A 23016-nucleotide genomic window follows, 5' to 3' on the forward strand; every position below is an offset into this window, starting at 1 on the left:
ATAAACTGGAGGATTTATTTGTTTATGGATATTGTTGTTGTTGTTTAGTCGTTTAGTCATGTCCGACTCTTCGTGACCCCATGGACCAGATCACGGCAGGCACTCCTGTCTTCCACTGCCTCCCGCAGTTTGGTCAGACTCATGTTTGTAGCTTCGAGAACACTGTCCAACCATATCGTCCTCTGTCATTCCCTTCTCCTTGTGCCCTCCATCTTTCCCAACATCAGGGTCTTTTCCAGGGAGTCTTCTCTTCTCATGAGGTGGCCAAAGTATTGGAGCCTCAGCTTCAAGATCTGTCCTTCCAGTGAGCACTCAGTTTATGGATATACTATGGACAAATATGGAAAATGAATAACAATATACAAAATGGATGAAAATAATGCGATAAAATTATATGTGATATAAAAAACCAGAAGAAGGAAGGCGGGAAGTCAACGCTTAGGAGCAAGTATACAATGGTACCTTGGGTTAAGTGCTTAATTCGTTCCGGAGGTCTGTTCTTAACCTGAAACTGTTCTTAACCTGAAGCATCACTAGCTAATGGGGCCTCCCACTGCTGCTGCGCCATTGGAGCATGATTTCTGTTCTCATCCTGAAGCAAAGTTCTTAACCCGAGGTACTATTTCTGGGTGAGCGGAGTCTGTAACCTGAAGTGTATGTAACCTGGGGTACCACTGTAAATGTAAAATGCAACACATTATGTGTATGTGGAGTATGCAACCGGAAAACTAATAAATATTATTTTGGGGGAGAGAAATATTCCACCTGCACAGGCTTGAAATCGTTCGGCTCCACTATAGCTGAGTGAGCAAACATGTGTCTCCCACTCCGCTGGCAGAGATTCTACAGGGTGCAGCAATAGTCATCCTGCCCAGGTGGCCGAGGGGGAAAGGATGACATGGAAGTTGATCTTGGCTCCCCCAGTGCAACACATGAGTGAGGAGGAGCTGGAGGAGGAAAGGAAACAGCAAATTTCACAGACAAAAAGAGCCATCAAGCTTCTGTGTGCCATCTGCAGTCAGATATTTTTTGCCATCTGCATCAAATGGGTGTGTGATTTAGACCACCACATGGAGACGTTAATGAGGCTGCTGAGTAGTTTTAAGCAAACTATCTGCGCACACAGATAGGCGAGAGGGGAACAAAAATAATCTCTTCCTAAGTGGCTGGCAAGGTAACTCACCGTACCAAATCACGTCTATCAGCCATTCATCCGACTGCTATCATTATCCCCTAAAGAGCACTTCTTTTCTGGACCAACTCTGTAAGCTTCTGCCAAAAAGCGCTTTGTGTGGTTCATGGGAGACAGAGCAGCCCATGATTACTCTGGAGGACAGGAACTCTCTTAGCACCGCACTCCAAAATTGGTACAGGAATCCATTTATCTGAGTCAGCAGCATCAACACTGGGACCTGATGGTGAACGCTGCTCCTATTTGTGGGTTGTGGGTCCAAGCTGCCCTCCTAGCTGAATTTCAGGTGCATGGCAAAGGCTTTCTGGTTCCAGCAGCTCTTTTAAGGTAGTGTTCGGGCTTAAGCTGACTGTCATTCGTAGGGTTTATTTTAATGTATATCACTTAGAAGTGCAAATGATTAGGCAGCATATAAATGCCTGAAACAAATGAATAATTATTACTTCTACTCCCACTCCCTACAACAGATGCTTTTGCTCATTATGGGCTACCTCGCTTTTCCATTCTGAATCTTTTCCACGGCAAAGCCAGAACAAATTTCTGGACTTTCCAGCTTATTTGTCAGCTGGGGCCCACTTTAACCCTGCTAAATAAGGACAGCGTTTTGGCCTCTGCACAGAAAGCAGATTTTTTTTTTACTCTGCCTCGATTGCTAGCATGGCTTCCTTTCCCATTTCCCAGATAATGGTTGCTTGCAAATTGCAGTCTACTCTGAGCTTTGCGATAATGACCTATTACTGGCGCTTGCCTTGAAATGGCAACATCAGTGCATTTTCGAAAAAAGCCAATTCCTGGTTGCGTTGACTGAACCAAAATGACTCTCTTTATCAGGGTTCCTTCCCCCCCACCCCAAGATCCAGAGCGTTGCGAAATTTCAGCTGCCTTCGGAGATTTTCAATCGAGACGGTCCTTTCTCTCAGTGCCAACGCCCTCCCCGCCCCAAGATCCGCACAAGAGAAGTTATATTTTGATATTCATGCCAGACTATAAACTTTGAGGTTGAACAGGGAGACCTGGAACGAAATGGCAATGCAGATTGCCTAGGAAGGGAAACAGATTCGCAGCTGACAGCCGTCTCTGTGCTCAGTTTGTGAATACGTTTTGCGCGAGTTGATGCAGCTAAGGGGCAAAATAATGGGAGCTGAGTGGCTCATGTACATAACAACTGCTCATAGCCTACAGTCTGTACTGGCAGTGACTGACCAAGAAAAAGACCTTGCAGTCAACTCATTGAACATGCTGACCCAGCATGCAGCAGCTGTGAAAAAGGCAAATACCTTGCTAGACATCAGTAGGAAAGGAATTGCAAATAAAACTGCCAATGTCACAGACCCTCCAAGTGTCCCTATTTTCCAGGGACTGTCCCAGATTTACAGAAGCTTTCCCAGTTTTTTATTTGATCCTGGAATGTCTCACTTTTCCTTAGGACATTTCTCTTTCCATTGGTGAAATGTTGGAAGGTATGATATCACAGATCCTCCAGGTGTCCCTATTTTCCAGGGACAGTTGCAGATTTACAGAACCCACCCTGTTTTCTGATCTGATCCTGGAATGTCCTGTCCTTCCTTAGGATGTCCCTTTTTTCACTGGAGAAATGTTGGAGGGTATGGAGTTATGTGACCCCTGAGCCAAGGAGACAGGTAACGATATAACGATACAAGACATCAGAAGGAAGCTCTGTAGGGAAGTTTTTAAATGTTTTATCATGTTTTAAAATATGTAGGAACCCATCCAGAGTGGGGGTATAACTAAAACAACAACAGCAGCAACAACAATAATAATCATTATGAAATAGGACTTCCCTATTTTCGTCAGAGAAATGTTGGAGGGTATGCGTTCAGCTCATTGGAAGTTCCCAAGCTTTAGCTCTATGAGAGGGGGAGAAAAACGTTTTTTGTATCCACTTTCTCCATACCACGCATAATAATAAATTTCTGCCATTTTGCCTTTTCCTTGCCTTTTCACACAACTGAAGAGTCACGAATGCTGCGAACTTTCCTCGTGGTGTCTCTCAGAGCTGTCAGAAGTCTGGAGAAATATGCCTTCCATCTTCTACAGGAAGGTGAAGAAGAATTTGATAGCCGTATGCACCACAGACCAAGCAGTTTATGGAACTCTGTAAGAATGGCCAACTGCATTAATTTCAATGGATTTTGCACAAAGTCCTAATGGATTTTGTCCACCGTCTTTTAAAGACGTTATGGTGGAAATAACCCCTTTGCAAAGTAATGACAATGTGTATATATATATATATATATATATATATATGAGTAAATCAGACATAGATTTCTGTCTTCATCAGTGATTCTTGCGTGTTCATATTTCAAATGCGTAAGCTAAATCCTGCAAAGGAACAGCTATTCTGATCTTGGAGATTTATATCTCCCTGGGAAATTGCTCTTCAAATCTCCTAAGCTCCCTATTCATGCTGCGAGATGGATACTTAAGGATCCAAGTTACTCCTTTTAGAGTCTCGGTTTGAAGTGAAATAAGAGGCCATTTTCAAGCTATAAAAGTAATACCCAAGTCTAACAACAGCAAAATTGCCTTAATTAAAGTTGTAGCTCCGTTTTTTTGCGTGGTTTCCTCTCCCTCTGCAGGTGTTAATTTAACAACCCTGTGAACTGCCGCAAGGTCAATAAAGTTAGCCGTGCCTTTAACTGAAATAACTGGCAGCAAATACCTATATGCTCCATTGCCCAGATAGGATAATTATGGAGATGTATAATTTTCCTTCTCTTGAAAAAAATAAAATAAACAAGAGGAAATGAGGGGGCCTGCCCGATTTGTTAACATTCCCAGGTTGCTGGCTAGTATTTTTCTACCTGCAGATGAAGATGAATTCTGCTGGGGCAAATTAGGCATGTCTAAATCCCATTACAGCAATTATTATTTATTATTGTGATTAAAATTTACAGGGCATTTTGCAAAAAGTGCAAGCTACCTTGCCTAGATGGTTCAGAATCTAGACAGGCGGCAAGTCAAAGGAGGATAAAGAAGGGGGGGGGGGCGACAAGAAACAACAAAGGGAAGGCATTCAAAAAATCATAAGCTCATAGCAGTTTCCAGCCATTATGGGAACATCGTTCCCTTTAAATCTGCAAGATTATATGGACAGGAATCGGAGGAAGGAGGCGACTTCAAAGTTAATAGGGTGGGGAAAACCATAAAAGCGTAACTAAACAACAATGTACCATTAAAAGGTACAAGTGGAAACTATAGCAAAATGTAGTGCTTTGCTTTAGTGTTTTGGCCAGCCAAGCAGTATTGCCTGTTTCTAGGCTACTCCATTTCATCCCTTGACCTGCATTTTTCAAAATGCACAAGCTTTCAGAGAAGTGGAAAGGGATCGTGGGGTCATCTAGTCCAACCCCCTGCAATGCAGGAATCTTTTGCCCAACATGGGTGGTGTGGTTGCTCGAAGGCAAACAGGCAAGACTCCGACCTGTCTTTTCCAAGCTTTATTAGTGCAGACTATTTACATTGAGGGATGCGGGTGGTGCTGTGGGTTAAATCACAGAGCCTAGGGCTTGCCGATCAGAAGGTCGGTGGTTCAAATCCCTGCGACGGGCTGAGCTCCCGTTGCTCGGTCCCTGCTCCTGCCAACCTAGCAGTTCAAAAGCACATCAAAGTGCAAGTAGATAAATAGGTACCGCTCCGGCGGGAAGGTAAACAGCGTTTCCGTGTGCTGCTTTGGTTCGCCAGAAGCGGCTTAGTCATGCTGGCCACATGACCCGGAAACTGTACACCGGCTCCCTCGGCCAATAAAGCGAGATGAGCGCCGCAACCCCAGAGTCGGTCACGACTGGAGCTAATGGTCAGGGGTCCCTTTACCTTTACCTTTTTATTTACAGTGAAGAGCTTCGCAAGTTCATGTTTGGCTCAGACGCTAGCAGAATCTGGGAGTGGTCAGCCCTTGTACCTCCCCCAGCATAACAGTAGCGTGACCCCCAACCTTCTCCTCCCCTCCCTGCGCCGAAACCTACTGCGCAGAATGGGCACTGGCAGGAGCGTACTTCCTGCCTCTCCGGTTTGCTCAGGCTCGGTGTTGAGGCTCTCCCTAACATCCCCTGGTCCCACCACCTCTTCTCCACTGGAGGTGGGGCTTTCCTCCTCCCCAGAGGAGGAACTGCTTCGCAAGCTCTTCGGAGGTTCCCTATAACACCACTGCCCTTCCACCTCTCGCCTCTGAGCTGGTGGCAGTTCCCTGACAGTGGGGCTCAAACCCACAGCCCTGGGATTAAGAGTGGACTAGGGGATTGGAGCAGATGATATTGTGGTCCCTTCCAACTCTACCATTCTATGATCCCTCCATGAACTGTGGGCATCTCAGACTGGAGATTTCCAAAATATCATTGTCTCATACAGTGGTACCCCGCAAGACGAATGCCTCGCAAGACGGAAAACCCGCAAGACGAAAGGGTTTTCTGTTTCGGAGGCGCTTCGCAAGACGAATTTCCCTATGGGCTTGCTTCGCAAGACGAAAGCCCATAGGGAAATCTCCGGGGACCTGTTTTAAATTGCTGGCGGTCGGGAGCAAAGACTTTCGCCCACAGCCGGCCTTCAGAAGAGGTCCTGGACCTCTTCTGAAGGCCGGCGGGGGGCAAAAGTCTTTGCTCCCCCCCGCCTGCCTTCCCGGGACAGCGGAGACTTCTCCGCTGCCCCGGGCGATCTTAAAATGCTGGCGGGCGGGAGCGAAGCGTTCGCTGCCGACCCCCAGCATTTTAAAATCTCCCCGGGACAGCAGAGAAGTCCTGCCCCGCTCCAGATGGCCGCGCAAAGCTGCCTGCAGTCCCAGGATCAGCGAAGCGTTCGCTGCCGACCCCCAGCATTTTAAAATCTCCCCGTGTCCCGGGGAGATTTTAAAATGCTGGGGGTCGGCAGCGAAGCCCTTGTTCCCCCCCCAGCCTTCAGAAGCCCTTGTCCCCCCCCCCCCAGCCTTCAGAAGAGGTCGGGGGACAGACTGTCCCCGGACCTGGTCTGAAGGCGGTTTCCCTAGGAACGCATTAATTGATTTTCAATGCATTCCTATGGGAAACCGTGCTTCGCAAGACGAAAAACTCGCAAGAAGAAAAAACTTGTGGAACGAATTAATTTCGTCTTGCGAGGCACCTCTGTACTTGCCCCAGCTTTCAGTCTGCTTTGTTTTCCTTTCTTGTTACACACCAGTGCTTATGCACATTGATGAAACCGAAGCAGGGGGAAAGCAACCTTTATGCACTCATGCAATCGTATGAAAGTTGTATCAGAATTCCCTTTTTGCACTATGATTTAATTGATGTCTATTTTTGTTGACAGCATCTTAAAAAGCAGAGACATCACTTTGCCAACAAAGGTCCATATACTGAAAGCTATGCTTTTTGCAGTAGTGATGTATGAAGTGAGAGCTGGACCATAAAGAAGGCTGATCGCCGAAGAATTGATGCTTTTGAATTATGGTGCTGGAGGAGACTCTTGAGAGTCCCATGGACTGCAAGAAGATCAAACCTCTCAATTCTGAAGGAAATCAGCCCTGAGTACTCACTGGAAGGACAGATCCTGAAGCTGAGACTCCAATACTTTGGCCACCTCGTGAGAAGAGAAGACTCCCTGGAAAAGACCCTGATGTTGGGAAAGATTGAGGACACAAGGAGAAAGGGACGGCAGAGGACGAGATGGTTGGACAGTGTTCTCGAAGCTCCCAGCATGAGTTTGACTAAACTGTGGGAGGCAGTGGAAGACAGGAGTGCCTGGCATGCTCTGGTCCATGGGGTCATGAAGAGTGGGACACAACTAAATGACTAAATAACAACAACAATTTTTGTTGACTTGTACTGGTAACATGCAAGTATAGACTACTGATGTCAAAGTGTTTTTCAGGCTCTTGTGATTTTTTCACACCATTTCTCTACTCTTTCTTTAAACGGGCCATTATATTTGTTATCTCCAGTTTTTTGGGGCATAGGTCTGGAGGTTTAGAACAGATAAATACCCAAATCAATAGCCCATCCATTTCAGATTTGAGCTCCTCGAGAACGCAAGCATGCATGCCATCTGGTCCTGGAGATTTATTACTGTTTAATCTGTCAATTTCCTCTACACAGTTTGCTCTTCTTCCATTTGTGATAGAGGAGGACGTCTTAATAGTACAGGGAGAAGCCGCTCTGCGGTGATGCTAAGCTCCTTCATTGAAATGTTGGAGGCATCCAATTACAAATCAGAAGGACTGTGCTTCTGTCTTCAAGCCTTTCGACTGGATCATGTCGCACACTTGGAAATATGCCACATACAAGGGTAAGCCTTGCTCAGGAAATGGCGCACGCAGGATAATGTCAGAAACACAACCATGCTCAAACCTGGCTTGGGGTAGAAGAGATAAAGGTTTTGCCTGCCAGCTGGCTCCAGTTTCCCACCCTCGACCTGTACCAAATATTTTCTACTCTGCCTGATGTTTCTCTCTGTTTCTTTACCTACTTGAGGGGTTTTGGGGGGGGGGGATTGCTCCCAGTGGAGTGTGTATAAGATCAATGGGAAATGACTGTCCCTGCCTGCAGGCTTGAAATCTAAAAGACACAACATGAAAGGAAAAAGGTATGAGGAGGGAAGAGGAAAGGAAGCCAATTCTGGCTCCGGATCTTCAAGTTGACCAGTCAGGATGGAAGCTCTTCTGGGGACTGGAGCTAGCCTCTCTGCAAAGCCAATGGACTGGCCTCTTTCTCCATCTCTCCCTCCAGTGCACTTTGATGGAATGGCTGCTGGCAACCAACAGTTGATGGAGGAGTCTGTTCCCCCTGCTGCTGTCTCCACCCTTTTTTACCTGGAGATGTCAAGGACCAAACCTATCTCTGTGCATCTGGAGTCTGCAGCCTATAACTAAGCAATGGCCCCTTACACTGGAACTGATGTTCAACTGTAAAAAATCCCAGTGGGTTTTCCAATAGCTCTTTGATTTTCCTGGATTGAAAAATATGCGGGGAGCCTCTATAGTTTGAAAATAATCTCAACAGGCAACTTCCACAAGTTGGAAACAGATGAAAGAGGGACAGGGCCTGGAGTGGTGGTTGAGAGACCTCGCGTCCTTTCTGCTCCCCTCATGGGTTCTGCACCCCAGTTTTCAAGAGGACTAGAGTGTCTGCCGAAATGGAAACACACCTCCCCAGTTTTGCAAGTGCCAGAAGAAAGTGGGAATTAAAAGTCCTTTTATGACTGAGAAGGCTAGTTTCTCATTCAGGAGGCTTAATGTGCCTGAAATATACTCGGAGTCGAGAGTGGATTTCATGCTCTTTATTCAGCTAATATTGGTGAGGAGGAATGGAAGTTCCCCCAGAATGTCTGCTTTATCTACATTATTTACACAATGGGCCCCACGTGATTGGCTAATCCCGGGATTCTCCTGCAGGCCAATCAGGTTGTGGATTCACTTCCACCTGGAGCTGGATTGGGCGGCTCCTGTGGACCAATCAGACTGTTGCATTCTGAATCCTATTGTTCTAGGACCAATCAGACTGCTGCATTTCGGATCCTATTCAGCTCAGTACATAACAGTGCCCCTCCCCAGAGGCACGAGTTGTGCCCAGCTTTGGGGGGTGAGGGGTTGCACTTTACGATATCCTCTTTGAAGTGAGGAGAGGTGAAGCATTAGTAGCATTTTTTTCTGCTTGAAAGAAAGGCAGAAAAAAGGCCAGGGAGTTATCATCATACCATGAGAACAAATGGAAACAAGCAGGCAACGCTAGAGAACACCATCTGGAGATGTTTGCTTGGTAGGCCTCATTTGACAGTACACCTGTTGTCTGCTTGTGATGAAGAATGCATGAGCAGGAGTAGGGGTAGGTTTTTTTAATACCCAAGTGCCTTTGGTTCTTCCAACTGTCTGATTCAGAGACAGACAGAGCGAGAGAGAGAACTGTTACATAAGTCCATCATTAACACTGGACTAGGACTCTGGAGTATTTCAACTCTACTTATGATAAACTTAACTTTCGAAAAGTGGTCTCGGTGGAAGCAATTCAGTTTTGATCTAGTTTCAGCTCAGCATATGGAAACAGCCAGAGAGTCATTCAAAATCAATTTGTCTTGTTCAACTGAATAGTATCCTCATTGAATGGGAGATACTTGCATTGCAATCTCTCACTCTTCTTGGCTCTGTACCAGTCACTCTATTGACTCCTGAGATGTGCTCCAATGTATAGAGGGTGTTTGAATGGAGTGCTTGGAAACAAACAAAGAACGTGGAGTCCTTGAGAGGGAAAAATATCTTTTTCTGAGTTGCGGTTCTGAGCCCTGGCCCTTCCAGCATTCCTCTCTAACGCCCTCCTCCCACTGCTCTGATCAAATTGGGAGCGCCCAACCTCAATACACGCAAACCACAGCTGTAAAGGTCATACTGCCATGCGCACAGTTCTGACAAATGGCACCTCTGTGTAACAGAGGCAGTCTCCACATTCTCTTGGAGAACATAAGAAGGTGGCTCCTGGGCAGGCCAAAAGGTCCATCAGGACCAGCATCCCTTAATAATAATAATAATAATAATAATAATAATAATAATAATTTATATGTACCCCGCCCATCTGGCTGGGTTTCCCTAGCCACTCTGGGCGGCTTCCACAAAGACCAAAAATACACTAAGATGTCACACATTAAAAACTTCCCTGAACAGGGCTGCCTTAAGATGTCTTCTGAATGTCAGGTAGTTGTTTATCTCTTTGACATCTGATGGGAGGGTGTTCCACAGGGTGGGCGCCACTACTGAGAAGACCCTCTCCCTGGTTCCTTGTAGCTTTGCTTCTCACAATGAGAGAACCGCCAGAAGGCCCTCGGCGCTGGACCTCAGTGTCCAGGCAGAACGATGGGGGTGGAGATGCTCCTTCAGGTACATTGACCAATCAGATACCTATGGGAATCCTGCAAGCAGAATGGTGCTGTCCCCACCTGTGATTTCCAGAAAGTGGTATTTAAAGGAATACTGTTTCTGATAGTTGAGGTAGAGCACAGTCATGGCTAGTAGCCTTCGATAGACTAATCATCTCTGGAAGTCCATCAGTCCTCCTTGATGGACTGGCATGGGGACCTCCATCACTGTGAGATGCTGCAAGAGGCCCCATCATTTCTAAACTGAAAGCCATTTCCAACCTTTTTATTTTTTAAAAAATTGCTCTTACAGGACACTGCTATTTTTATGTCTGTCCATCACCCTATTTTTAGATAGCAACTAGCTTCTCTCAGGCACTTTGTCAAGCGGAACACTGAAGTGCTTTTCCACGTGGGATTCTGAAGAGGAAAGTTCATATGCTTTCTGAGTTCTTATTATGCAGCGGCTCCGTGCAGCAAACTTTATAGCTTCCAGGGTATATGTCTTTTTGAAGGTCAAATAAAAGTCAACGGCAAAACCAGGATGAAGCAAATTGGCTACACAGCTGTGCTGTAACTCAGCAAACTCATATGGCCTTCTGAGTTAACAAAAGCAAATGGTGGTCAAATCCTGCTTAGGAAGTGCTTTCTTAACCTACATGGACATTGGGGGGAGGAGCAGGGGATGAGGCAGGAGAAGCTGCTGAAGACATGCCCCCAATGGCTTCTGGGTATTCAGAAGCATTGTTGCCGCCAGCTGTGGAGGCAATCATGGTTAGTAGCCATTGATATTCCTTTCCAGTGTTGTTTTTGTAGAAAAAGAGGTGCCATTTTTCTAGAAAAAGAGGTACCACGAACACTTCCCTCATTCTCTTAGAATGGCAATGGTGCCCACCTGAGAGATGCCAGAACTGAGTTCTGGTGAGTTCTGGCTGAAGGGAAAAAAGTCCTGGTCTTCTCCATGAATTTGTCTAATCTTTTACAACCATCTAGGTCAGTGACCAACACAACTCTTCCCATTTTCCAAAGCAAGGATGGAGAACCTGTCACCCTCCAGATGTTGCTCCCATCATTCCTGATTATGCTTGCTAGGACTGATGGGACTTGTAGTTCAGCAACATCTGGATGGCCAAAGGTTCCCCACTCCCGCTTTAAAGGACCCAACTGCACCAAAGCTACAATGCGGATCTTAAACCATACCTGACCTTGCCAGACTTCAGTAGAAAATCCCTGCTCCAGATCCTATGTTCAAGGGCTTGAACAACATGCTTTTTATCTCTCTAGGTTCAGTTTTCTACATTCAAATTCCCAGCCGTACCTATTTCTGGAAGCGGAACCCCTCTGTTGGTGCTTAGTGAATTATGGTGCTGCTGGAAGGCAGGTAACGTGAAGAGTGTCTGGAGGTGAGGCCTGTCCTTTCGCCTAGACATCATCTGCGCAGTAAAATGAAATGTCAGCCTTACTGTCGAGGCAGATGCAGCAGGCGACACAAAGTTATAAAACATTCTCCTGACGCTTTTGCATGGCAGCCGAACATGTGCAAAAATATCGGGAAGTTTGGCGTCGGATAGGAGAAATGAAACCTACACAGAAAGATGTCTTGTTCTGTTTTTTTTTTTTTTTAAATTTCTTTTTATTGAGTTTCACTTAAATAACCAAAAGAAACAACAAATCAACAGTTTCAAAAGAAATATCCAAACATAACACAAAAATAACATCAGTTTCCGTTACAGTTCTTTGTCTTCTTCCTTAAATCTTTATATCTTTAAATATTTAAATCTTTCCTCTACGCACCTATTGACCTCCTTCCCTCCCGATTTCGGGCTTCTTAATAAAAATTCTTTCTTTTTCCTGCAGCTATTAATTGTTAATGGTTTGCGCATCGTAAGATTTATATCCAGAAAGATGTCTTGTTCTGAATCAGGTGGTTGGTCTGTCTGTCTCCATGGGTTTATCAGACCCACGTCTTCCCCAAGCCTGCTAAGTGAGGTCTGTTTAAAACAGAGGTTCCAGGGACTGGATGTAGAAGCTTATGCAGGTAAGAACATAGGAACTCTGTGGATCAGGCCCAAGCGCCATCTGAGTCAGGATCCTGTGGTTGCTATTTTTATCTATTACCCTCCATTCACGCTAAGGCCCCAGGATGGGTTGCAACATTAAAACAATATTAAATACAGTTCAAAACAACTTAAAACCATAAAAATAAAGTCGGTCCTAAAAACATACATCTGCAGTCATAGAATTGTAGAGTTGGAAGGGACCACAAAGGTCTTCTAGTCCAACCCCCTGCAACGCAGGAATCTTCTGCCCAACGAGGGGCTCGAACTCACAACACTGAGATTAGGAGTCTCATGCTTTACCAACTGAGCTATCCCTGCCAAAAGCCAGATTCTCCAGAAGCACCTCTGTGAGTTCCACAGCTTAGGGGCCACCACAGAGAATGCCCTCTCCCAGGCCCCCAACCCCTGAGCCTCTGAGGGCAGTGAAACAACTAACAGGGCCCCTCTGCTGATATCAGCAGCCGAGAAGGGAAGGAGGCAGTCTTTTAGATAGATGGGGTTTCATTTGTTTGGGCTTTAAACTCCGAGATGAGCACCTTGAATTGGGCCAAGAAACAAACCGTCACAGGAGCAAGCCAGCCAGTAATCAAACAGTTCAAAGATGGAGTTAATTCTGTATTAGCAAAACCACAACCTCCACAGGTTGGTTGAATGTCAGGCCTAATGAGCAGAGCGGCTCATTTCTGGTGGTCTTCCTCCATGAAAATCAGTTGTTGAGACTGAAAGTCCCCTCTTCCCCAGGGCTTTCCCCCAGCGACCAGAGACTGCACCTGCATGCAGCCAACCTCTCCTCCACCATTTTCATGCCTCTTCTGGTTCTGGAAGACAAGGCGAGAAGGGAACTTGTCACAGCAGGAGGGGGAGACACCTGTGACTCTTCAGCAGCCTGATTCATCTCTGCCTCTTGGTCTCCCTCCTCCCACTCTTCCACTCTCTCCCACTCCTCCCACTCCCACAGCCAGTGTGGTGTAGTGGTTAAGAGCAGTGGACTCATAATCTGGTGAACCGGGTTCACTTCCCCGCTCCTCCACATGCAGCTGCTGGGTGACCTTGGGCTAGTTACACTTCTCTGAAGTCTCTGAGCCCCACTCACCTCACAGAGTGTTTGTTGTGGGGGAGGAAGGGAAAGGAGACTATTAGCTGCTCTGAGACTCCTTCGGGTAGTGATAAAGCGGGATATCAAATCCAAACTCTTCTTCTTCTGCTTCTGCTTCTGCCTCTGCTTCTGGACTTCTCTCTGTCACAGACTTTCCCAGCTCACTAAGCCGTGGTACCTCTTCAGCTTCCAATGCCTCCTCTTCCCAGTCTTCTCCCTCTTCGTTGTCCCACCACCAATCCCCAGGCTCTGAGTCTTCTTCTCTTGCTTCCTCTCACCGTTCCTCTGCATCCAACCAGGCTGGATCTAGACACCCCAAAGAAGCATTTTCAGCTAAACGCTTTGCAAACTTTGTTTGAGAAACTGGGTTAGCAAAAACAGGACTCCACAGCGCTGTCTGGTGTCACAGTATTAGAATGCATATAACAGTGCATGGAAAGTGCTTTTTCTTTGCCAATGTAGCTGAGTCCCAAGTCTGTGACATGAACTAGCAACCGATGCAGCTGTTTTGAAACAGAGGTTATATGAGATCTAAATAAGAATGAGATCTAAACTGCTTTTGCCCCCCCCCATAGGCCAGATAATAGCAAGTAATTAATTAATTAATTAATTAATCAATCCTTGGAACGGAATCTAGGTCTCCAGATGTGGCCCAGCCAAGTGCAGAACAGATGTTCATGCAGTACAGCAGGCCTGCATGTACCAATGTTCTCTCACCCACTGGCCTCAGATCATTTTGTAACCTGTCCCCATTCAGAACTGAGCGCTGTGTCCCTTCTTTGTTTTCCATCTGCAGCACCTTCACCCTCCTGCAACACCCTGTGGAAGGAAGGCTTTCATGTGTTTACTTATGACCTAATTAAGTACTTTGTATTCATTACTTCCCCGTCTCCGTCCCCCAATTAATCTCTTCAACGTAATTACTTTGCCGTGTACACTCTGTCAAGCGTGCAGCGTCGGACCTGTCCGGTGTTTATTAAATGGAGCAAATGTATGGCCAATTAGTCTGCAAAAGATAAAAATGGGTGTCTGCCCCTAAAAGCACCTCTTGATCTTCGCTGCTCTTTCCCACTAATGCACATTTCATTCCTATAAATCCAGCATCTCATTCGTCTGGTGGCATGTTTATGTTCCCTCTGTTGCTTTGTTGAAGATGAATGGGAATGCAGGTGAAAGCAAAGGAACGCTCTGAAGTGCCACCACCCAAGGCCAGCGGTTATAATAGAATTGTAGACTTGGAAGAGACCACAAGGGTCATCCAGTCCAACCCTCTGTAATGCAGGAATCCTTTGCCCAACCTGGGGCTTGAACCCATGACCCAGAGATTAAGAGTCTCATGCTCTCTGGCAGGCATAGGCAAACTCGGCCCTCCAGATGTTTTGGGACTACAACACCCATCATCTCTAGCTAACAGGACCAGTGGTCAGGGATGATGGGAATTGTAGTCTCAAAACATCTGGAGGGCCGAGTTTGCCTATGCCTGCTCTGTGGCTTGAGCTATCCAGAAACTTAAGCCAGAGGAAACATGAGAAGTGGTTTCACACATTGCATTCAGTGAGCTGACACTCTGGAAACGTGTCTACACAATAGTTGCTTAAGGATAATTGGTTTAATTGACATTGAAATGGGAATGTCTGGGTATTGGTGAAAGTTTTTAACAGGGGGAGATTCCATTAACTAAAGAAGAGTAAAAAGAGCTCTCTCTGAGCTTTAACAAGTTGATAATTAATTATTGTTGTTTCCTGCTAGCTAACATGCGAGTGTTATAACCTTTGATCAGGTGACAAAGGTATTTGGTTCCAAATCTGCATTTTGAAGGGAGTTGCCCTTGAGTCTTTTGTCTCCAGACTCTGTGAAGATGGAAATGAAGCTCTCAAGGAAAACAGCTCCAGGCAAAATGGATAGATAGATAGAGAGAGAGACCTTTGCTTCTAGGTTAGTTTGGATTATGTCATATTTTCTAAGATGCTGAGCCTGTGGCAGACAGCACAAGATATTGTATGGATCATTTTCGATGTACATTTGATGTTTTAATTCTGTTTTAAAGAAAGTTCTGCAAGTAAAAAGTCTGAATAATATTATTATGGGTCTAGGCAATGCTTCATTCCAGAAGGAACAGTTTTCACGTGGCCAGTCGCTTCAAACTGTGCAATATTAATATCAGCAGTAGAGTTTGTGTGTACTTTTTCATGCAAACACTTGCACACGTGTAGAGACAGCTTGGGCCTCTGTTCAAAGGTGAACAGCATACGGTTGCATATGGTGATTGCATTAATTTCTAGTCAATGGCCTCTTTGACAGCAAATGCAGAGTGTTTGTGAGCCTGTTTGCCCGAAGTCCTTTCCTGGAAATCCTGCTGTTGATGCAGACAATCGCGCCGCAGAAATACAACATTCATCTAAGCGCAGTTTGAAAATTAGAAAGCAGTTAAGATAAAAAAACATGGCATTTTTTATTTGGCCAAATGGGGAGGAGGGTGTTTTTCCAAAGGGTGGCAGCAAATGGCTTGCATACATTTTTATGGGGAGGAAGGCCAGGGATGAGAAATCAATGAGGCTTTATTTAATCATAGCTAACGATTTCCCACAGTTTTAGCATCGCTCGGTCACTGAGAGACTGAAGGAGCCCCAGGCAGTGACAGAAGCACACTGTGTTTATGGCCTGACCGTGGCAGTTAAAAAGGAGAATTGGTGTGCCAAGGGTATTTATTGGCCATATAAGGAGGCACTCTCTTTTTGGCAGTAAACCATGGCTTTGTACCCCGTAGGAATGATGGCACACCTTTGCCAGATGAGTCAAGGCCACTGCACGGGCTGGTGTAGCTCAGCAATCACACTTAGGCAGGGTTACCAACTTAACGGGAAAGTGAACTGTACTTTGCTTTTTCAGGCTTGCTTGGGGATAGATGTCTCAGCCTATTCCTGGCCTGTGTGAGTTTCACAAGTCTGCTCCATCCCACTTCCACAAATCACTTGCAATCCATTTTTGTGGCGTTTGTGTGATACACACACATTGCAAAAAAGATTGCAAAGAGGTCACGCAGAAAATGCGGTGTATAATTTCCCTAAATAAATTGATCAATTCTGTGAATATTTTTTTCCTTAGAGAAGAATACTAATATAATCTTACACAATAAAAAAGAATTTAAGCAAATGATACCTGCTCAGAACAAATGAAGAATGACAGAAAGAGCTGGTTAAGAGTATTTTTAGATCTACCATATATATTTATGTATTAATCTGTGGTTTGATTGCCTAGAACATGAACATCAGGAGAAGAGCATAAGGCTGTACCTTATCTCAGGATGTTTATTCCAATGGTTTATAAATAAGCCTCATCTTTTGATAAATTTATTGAATGTACTGCCTTCTTTAAGCCTCTTAGAATGTGTGTGTTAAATGGTTGAGGGAGTTGGGTATGTTTAGCCTGAAGAAGAGAAGACTGAGAGGTGACACGAGATTCTGGACTCTCCTTCTTCTGAGGTTTTTAAGCAGAGGCTGGATGGCCATCTGTCATGGATGCTTTAGAGATTCTTTAGCTGTGATTCCTGCATTGTAGGGCTGCCTAGATGACCCCTGGACTTCCTTCCAACTTCACAGTTCTACGATTCTGAATCATCTGTTCAGTGTGGGATGTAATCCACTGGTACAGTCAAATGCAACATTCCTTCCTCCCCCTGCATGTGATCTGGGAGATGGGTGTGGCTCTGGCTGACTCCATAAAAGAGCCATGTCATGCAGCCATTTTGTCAGTCTGTTCTGTCTTTCTTATTGTCTTGCTGTTCTTTTGCTGCCATGCTGCTCTTCAGCAGCCGTTTTGTTCTATCAATGTAATTTTTCTGTCTGCTGGCTCTTAGCCAGCAGCACATTACTTCAGTCTCCCAGTGAGATGAACTCGCTGTTTATTGTGTAACTATTAAGCAAAGCCTGCCTTTCAGGGATCAAATCGTAAACTGAAATGTGAGTAAACTTTTTGTTACTTTACTCGGAAAGACTCTTGTGTCTTTATTCTCTTAAGAGGGATTAAAGGGGACACCAGGAAATAAATTTAACTAAGAGATTCAAGTGAATCTGCAAACTCGCTTCCAGCTATATTGAGGGGACTTTACTCTGCTGCATCACTTACTAGTATGAGTGAAGGAAGGATGATACTTATTCAATATATCCTTTTCTACCCCCCCACCCCCCGTGAGTTAAACTAAAGAGCCTAGGACTTGCCAATCAGAAGGTCGGTGGTTCGAATCCCCACGACGGGGTGAGCTCCTGTTGCTCGGTCCCTGCTCCTGCCAACCTAGCAGTTCGAAATCACGTCAAAGTGCAAGTAGATAAATAGGTACTGCTCCAGCAGGAAGGTAAACAGTGTTTCTGTGCGCTGCTCTGGTTCGCCAGAAGCAGCTTAGTCATGCTGGCCACATGACCCAGAAGCTGTACGCCGGCTCCCTCGGCCAATAAAGGGAGATGAGTGCCGCAACCCCAGAGTTGGCCACGACTGGACCTAATGGTCAGAGGTCCCTTTACCTTAACTTTACCCCTCCCACCAGATGTCAAAGAGAAAAATAACTACCAAACTTCTAGAAGACATCTGAAGGCAGCCCTGTTTAGGGAAGCTTTTAATGTTTAATAGGTTATTGTATTTTAGTGTTTTGTTGGAAGCCGCCCAGAGTGGCTGGGGAAACCCAGCCAGATGGGCGGGTTATAAATAATAAGTTATTATTATTATTATTACCATCCTTAACATTCCCACATTCAGCTACTTGTGAGAAGGAGTCCACACATGGAGAGCAAAACAGAGATGTGGTGGTCAGCCTCCTCTGTGGGTGGGTGCCCTTAAGTCTAACTCATTTCTCATGGCACACTAATATGCCCTGGAAGACAGTTTGCAAATTATTAAAGTATTTAAAAAGAAGAAAAAGGCTCCAAGTGAACAGTGACTGACAGTGCCTGAGTGACACAAATCAGCTGAAAGTGTTCCCAAAGAAATCCCAGCAGTTTTGCAATTATGCTCATCCTTTTTGCTCATTTGCTCCTAAAATTTGCTCATCCACCCACCCTTTTGATAGCCTCATCATCACAGCCATTTTATAATGAGAAAGATTGCTTTGAATGTTGGCAGCTCCTTCGTCTCAAGAAAAAGAATGGAAATGTCAGAGGAGCTCCAATTTAAGGCGTTTAGCTCTCCTATGAAATCTACTAAATTAAAAGAAGGCCATTAAGTATGATCAAGTTTGAGCTAAATAGGATTGTGGCAGCGTATAGGACCTCCCCCCCCCCCCCCGTTCACTCTCCCCTGGTGTGCAGATGTTGTCCAAGATGGTGGTGCTTGGTCTAAGCTCAAAAAGCCTCTGCAATCAATTGGTTCAGACCTCTGGTGAGAGTGATCTGACTCAGTTCTCAGTGCCCACCTGAGAGGAGTTCCAGTGAGTTCCATCTGGAAAAAATAGCCCTGTTCTCCCCAGGGAGGTTTGTTTGGTGCCTTCAATATACACCTTTAGCCAGTTAATCACCTTTGGCTGATTAACATCCCAGATCCTTTTAATTGTGCTTGTGGGAGGGTGTCAGGCTTCAAGGAATCGCCCCCCCCCCTGCCTTTGGCCGCAGATAAGCAGAACAAGGAAAAGGAGTCTTCTTATCAGTTAGAAACTTTAACGATCACAGCGAGAGAACAAAGAATCCATTTCCTAGGAATGGCGGTGCTCCCAATTAAGGGCCCCCACCCACTTCCTCCCTAGTCCCCACCATCACTTCCACATCTTGTAACTTGATCTCACAACCACTGTGCTTTCTGTGCTGCCACCTTATCTACTCTTCTTGACATTGGGCTAAGCAGATGAATGCTTTCCAGAGACAGTGAATCTGTTAACTCTCTCTCTCCCAGTGCTTCTTCTCCTAGCTGTTCCCCATCCAGTATTTCCCAGCTTCTGCTTTCTGAACTATGCCCCTCTGCAAACCACTGTTCCAAATCTATACTGTTCTCCTGCTCCTGGGAAGACTCAGGAGCAGGGGGAGGGGAGCCACCCCCCCAGTGTAGCCCTCCTCAGCACAGTCCCTGACAGAGGGGGGAGTTGTTGCTTTGCTTCATTCTTGTTTTTTTATGATATATTTTGTGTTTTTATCTTGCATTTTTAATGCTGTGAACCACCCTGAGATCTTTGGATGAAGGGCGGTATACAAATTTAATTAATAATAATGGTGGAGGGAGAACATTTACCACGTTCAAAACTGGCATGTTTGCCACCAGTAGCACACCGGTGTTTAGAGTGCAGATACATGCTGCACACTGTATTGCATCTTGGGGAATTACATTTGATCCAGCTGCTATAAACATTTCAGTGACATTGTTCTGGATTAGCTTTCATGGAAACCAGGAGAGGATCATCTCCCCCATCCATAATAAATTGTGCATGGGTGCTGGTGGTTAGATCAGGTTAGCATAACAAATATTTGCCACGACCTTCCCCTTAGTCTCTACGTGCCATTTCATCTGCCTGCCATTGTGGCATGTTAAGTAGCTCCAAAGATGTTCACTAAGCTTTTGGAAACTTTTCATAGTGAGAAGAATTTGCAGTGTATCAACTGCTTCTCTCTCTCTTTTAAAAAAGCATTCCTATATGCACACTTCATGTAGAATTTGGCAGACCTGTTTGACTCTAGCTATAAGCATACAGAGCCCAAGATCACTTATTTGAGTCCCCCTGAATTTATCTAATATTCTGTTCTGTTTAAAAGTCTGCATTTTAAGCTCCATGATCAACAACAGCATGGTCTGATCATCTGAAAGCTGTTTATTCCTCGCTCTGCTTGCTCTCATAAGATTAACTGGGAATGCCCAGCAGATATCATGCTTTATATTTTGCCAATCAGCCTTTATGGCTTTTTACAGGCCCAACCTTATTCCTTCCGAAATAATCATGCAGAGAAAAATGCAGGATGCTATCAAGCACAAGGCATCCAAATCGCTCCTGATCAACGGATCACATGACCTATCTGGAAAGTGATGAAGTTCAAAGCTTCAAAAAATACTCTGGTATAATTCAATACTGGTGGCCAGAACTGGTCTGGGGAAAATAAGGCTATTTATTTGACTTTCGTCAAACATATACCGTATTTTTCACTCCATAAGACATACTATTTTCCTCCTAAAAAGTAAGGGGAAATGTCTGTGCGTCTTATGGAGCGAATGTGTGGTCCCTGGAGCCAAATTGCCCAGGGGCGAAAAGCAGATCATGCTCTTTTTTCTTTTTCTTTTTAGAAAGAGGGAAGGGAGTGTTGAAACAAAGCCGATGAGCAGCTGATCGGGTAAAGGCCCATGGATCCTCAGGGGTTTTGCATTGGGTCACCCCAAATTCATCACCAGATCACATAGCATTTCCATGGCTATAGCCTGCACCAAAAGATCATGCATCCACTATTTCGTGGGGCCACAATGGTGCAAAAACGTGGTTACAAAGCACGGATCCACATGGATCCTCAGGATTTTTGCATTGGGCTACCCCAAACTCACCGTTAAATCACATGTCTGTGGTCACAGCATGAACCACAAAAAAATCATACATCCACTTCTTTCAGAATATTTTTTTTCTTGTTTTCCTCCTCTAAAAACTAGGTGCGTCTTATGGCCAGCTGCGTCTTAAGGAGCGAAAAATGCGGTATTTGTAAATGGACACAGAGTGCTTATCATAGCTTTTTGGGGGGAGGGAAAGGAGGAGAGCCCCCCATTTTAATGGTTCCTCACCCCCTCGAAGAGCATCTTCCTGCCGTGCCTGCAACATTTCATCAGCTTGAAGATTCTTCCTAAAGTGCAAGGATTCATTAAAGTCATCTGAAAGCAATTTTCAATTATCAAAATACTATTTAAGGACTGGAGCGGGGAGGGGGAGAGAAGTCTTTGATGATGACAAAAGTCAGGAGTGATTGACACACTCTTGCTTGTCATTTGGAATCAATTTCACACTTCGGGGATGGGGGAGAGGGGGTGGGGAGAGGAGGATATAACTCTGCAAGGAAGGAGATCATCCGCTGTCAGCAGGTGACAAGAGGCAGGGGGTGCGAGGAAGGGGATGAAAGCAAATTTGGCTTCCATGGAAAAATATATATGCAAGGAGCATGCAACTCTTCTGACATGGCACAATTTAACCACTGTGAAAATGCAAGCAGTGCACACCTGAACTGGACTGGGACCCCCTGGAGGATGCAAAACACCTGCCATGGCACAACAAATTATCCTCTTTGGGGAGGAATCCTCTGCTGGAAGCAGGGCTGTCATTGTTCCTGTTGAGCTTCTTTTAATAGCACTTTCCTGTGCTGTTTAGGACAGTGGGGAGGAACGAATGGCTCTCAAGAGGAATCTTTCCTGTATTAGGTTTGTCTGCAATCAGGGTGGGAACAAGGGTGGAAAACCTGTGGCCCTCCAGATGTTGCTCAACTCCAAACCCCACTTCTACAGAATTTCTGGATTGGGTGGCGCTGTGGTCTAAACCACTGAGCCTCTTCGGCTTGCTGATCGGAAGGTTGACGGTTCGAATCCCCACGATGGGTGAGCTCCCGCTGCTCTGTCCCTGCTCCTGCCAACCTAGCAGTTTGAAAGCACGCCAGTGCAAGTAGATAAATAGGTACCACTGTAGAGGGAAGGTAAACAGTGTTTCTGTGTGCTCTGGCTTCCGTCACAGTGTTCTGTCGCGCCAGAAATGGTCTAGTCATGACCGGGAAAGCTGTCTGTGGACAGTTAAGTCCAGTCGAAGGTAGCTATGGGGTTGTGGCTCTCATCTCGCTTTCAGGCCGAGGGAGCTGGTGTTTGTCCACAGACAAACCAGAGGGCGTGGAAACGCTGGGGCAGAGCAACGGGAGCTCATCCCGTCGTGGGGATTCGAACCGCCAGCCTTCTGATCAGCAGGCCCAAGAGGCTCAGTGGTTTAGACCACAGCGCCACCCAATAACACCCACCCAAATATATCTGATGGTGCAGTAAAGCCCGGAGTTCAGCTGCATAGCTAGCTGCTTCGGTGCCTGGGGTGGCACACGCGCCCTGTGCATAGCTGTCAACCTTCCCTTTTTTTGCAGGAAATTCCCTTATTTCAGTGCCATTTCCCGCTGCTTCCCGTTGTATCCCGGATTGTTAGATATCCCGTAGACTGTCGCCGGGACAGGTGAGGCTGCTGATCCCTTATTTTCAAATCCGAAAGTTGACAACTACAGTGGTACCTCGGGTTACATACGCTTCAGGTTACAGGCTCCGCTAACCCAGAAATAGTACATTTGGTTAAGAACTTTGCTTCAGTATGAGAACAGAAATCGTGTTCCGGCGGCACGGCGGCAGCAGGAGGCCCCATTAGCTAAAGTGGTGCTTCAGGTTAAGAACAGTTTCAGGTTAAGAACGGACCCCCAGAACGAATTAAGTACTTAACCCGAGGTACCACTGTATGTTGCTGATCCCTTATTTTCGAATCCGAAAGTTGACAGCTATGGCCCTGTGGGGGTGGGGCGAGGTGCCTTCAGGGCACACCAGAATCCCAGTGCCTTAGCCCCGTTCCACTCTGGTGCCCTGCAGCCCCACATTGCTTTTTTCAGGCAGTAGGGAGCCTGTAGGCCTCCGAGCCACCACATCATCCCCAGGAGAGACGCATGGCTCAGGCACAGTAAGTGCCCCCCCCCCCGCAGTGTGGCTCCCAGTGCCCCCTCCTGCAGCTATGCCTCTGCAGGAGATATTTTTAGAGATGCTTTCTTGGTGGTTGTGGGTTAAACATCTAAAGTGGAGCATTTTAGCAGATAATGGGAGGGAGCGAGGGGAAACCCACCCAGCATTGCTGATACCCAAATGGCGTTTGCTAATGATAGCAGCGACTT

The sequence above is a fragment of the Podarcis pityusensis genome (assembly GCF_964106645.2).
Source record: "Podarcis pityusensis genome assembly, chromosome: 4".
Classification (NCBI taxonomy): Eukaryota; Metazoa; Chordata; class Lepidosauria; order Squamata; family Lacertidae; genus Podarcis; species Podarcis pityusensis.